This window comes from Nicotiana sylvestris, chromosome 9 (assembly GCF_000393655.2).
Source record: "Nicotiana sylvestris chromosome 9, ASM39365v2, whole genome shotgun sequence".
In the NCBI taxonomy this organism is placed as follows: domain Eukaryota; kingdom Viridiplantae; phylum Streptophyta; class Magnoliopsida; order Solanales; family Solanaceae; genus Nicotiana; species Nicotiana sylvestris.
The window spans coordinates 158,328,947-158,330,838 of NC_091065.1; positions in this window are offsets into that span (position 1 = coordinate 158,328,947).

Consider the following 1,892-nt stretch of genomic DNA (forward strand, 5'->3'; position numbering starts at 1 on the left):
AAAAGTCAAAGCTCGAGCCTGAAGATCCATCTTCCCAACAAGTCAAGTACTATGAGCAAAATTAAAAGAGCCAAAGACTCAAAACAAAAAGCTTGACTCAAAAATTAAAGAAATCATATTTGTAAAGGTAAATGAATGTTCAGGTTAAACGCAGAATATTAGTCACGGGTAAAAATGCACATCTTTGTACTTACTCAAAAATTGTTGTAAATGAAAACAATTAAGGATAAAAAAGCATTACCCTTGTACTAATTCAAAAAAAACGGTTGCAAAATAAAAACATTTACGGGTGCAAGTTTATAACGAATCTGTTAAAAGAAAAAACAGTTGCAAAATAAGTTATAGACGATACACAAACACATGTGAAATGTTATGAAAGTTCAATGCAAAAACTTCTTCAAAACATTGTTAAAGAAAAACATGTGAAAGTTCCTATCTCTCTTTTGTATATTTACACCATTATGAAGTTGAGACATATTCTTCATTAAGTATCGATAAAAAAAGGGCCCTCTTTTATAATTCGTGCTTATTCAAAAAAGTCACGGAGCGTTGAAGCATTTTTAATGCAAAGTTAAAGAGTGAAACAAAAATGCAAACATTAAAATAGGCAGAAAATAAAGCCTATATATATCAAACTTTGCAAACATAAGGCAAAGATTTGTCTTCAAACCCCGAAACAAGACAGGGGTAAACCAACCGATTATTGATGAAAAGAACATAAGCGGTGGAGTTATCATCTGAATCTCTAAGTTCTGCACTCTTTTTTCCTTCGTCTGATTTTTGTTCCTATTGGGTTTTTCCGGCAAGGTTTTTAATGAGGCAGAGGCAAGGATGAAAAGGATAAAATCTTCCACTTCCCGGTCACATCATAGTGAGTAACCGGAAAGTGGGGGGACTATCTGTATTAGTGAAAATTAGACTCGCCACGTGGGTATATTAAATGGCGACACGTGTTAGTAAAGTTTGAAGAAAAGTGAAGAATGACATGTAAAGATGATATGTGAAACACCCCTGGGGCCGAACATACTCGTACCGTGCCTGTTAGCCTCGGAACTGATCATCATGAAATAGCCCGGATCAGGTGCGGGAGAATATCTCATAATTATTAATGAGGAAGGAATCAATTAATCCCGGATTATATGAGATTTACCATCATTACACCATCAGTTACAAATCAATTATTAATAAATGCAATAAATGATTGTAACTGTCATAACAATGCAATCAATTACAAGATTGACTCAACAGGTACGAGATTGACTCAACAAGCATGGGATTGACTCAACAGGTACAGGATAGACTCATCAGTTACGGAATTAACTCATCAATTACGGAATTAACTCATCAGTTACGGAATTCCAGCATTTACACAGCTGTTACAAGTCTTCCAAAAATAATGGATGGATTGAGTAAATGCTCATAATGGACCCATAATTCAAGGAGACTAGTTACTTAGATTTAGCTCTATAAATAGACATACTTTTACCACTATCTGGGGAATCTAATTTTCTTCTCTACAATTCTATACATTGCAATTTGTAGCATATTGCTCTCAAGTTAGCCATAGTTCGGCTCTTCAAGCTCTGTTCGGCTCATTATCCTAACAAGGATCATTCAATAAGAATTCTTTCTTCTCTGCTTTATTTTTATTATATTATCTATCATTGAATTTATTTTTCACTTCTCTATCACGTTGTATTAACGAAATTTTATATCTTTCGGATTGAATCGGTTGCTTGTGGCGCGTCATATAAAATTATTGCTTTGACCTTGAAAACTATTTTTTGGGTTAAACAGCAACAGTAAAACGTGCTAACTTAGATTCGAAGACCGATCTCAAACCGGAGTCAATGATCGTTCACTTCATATCAACAATATCCGAGCCCTCTCAA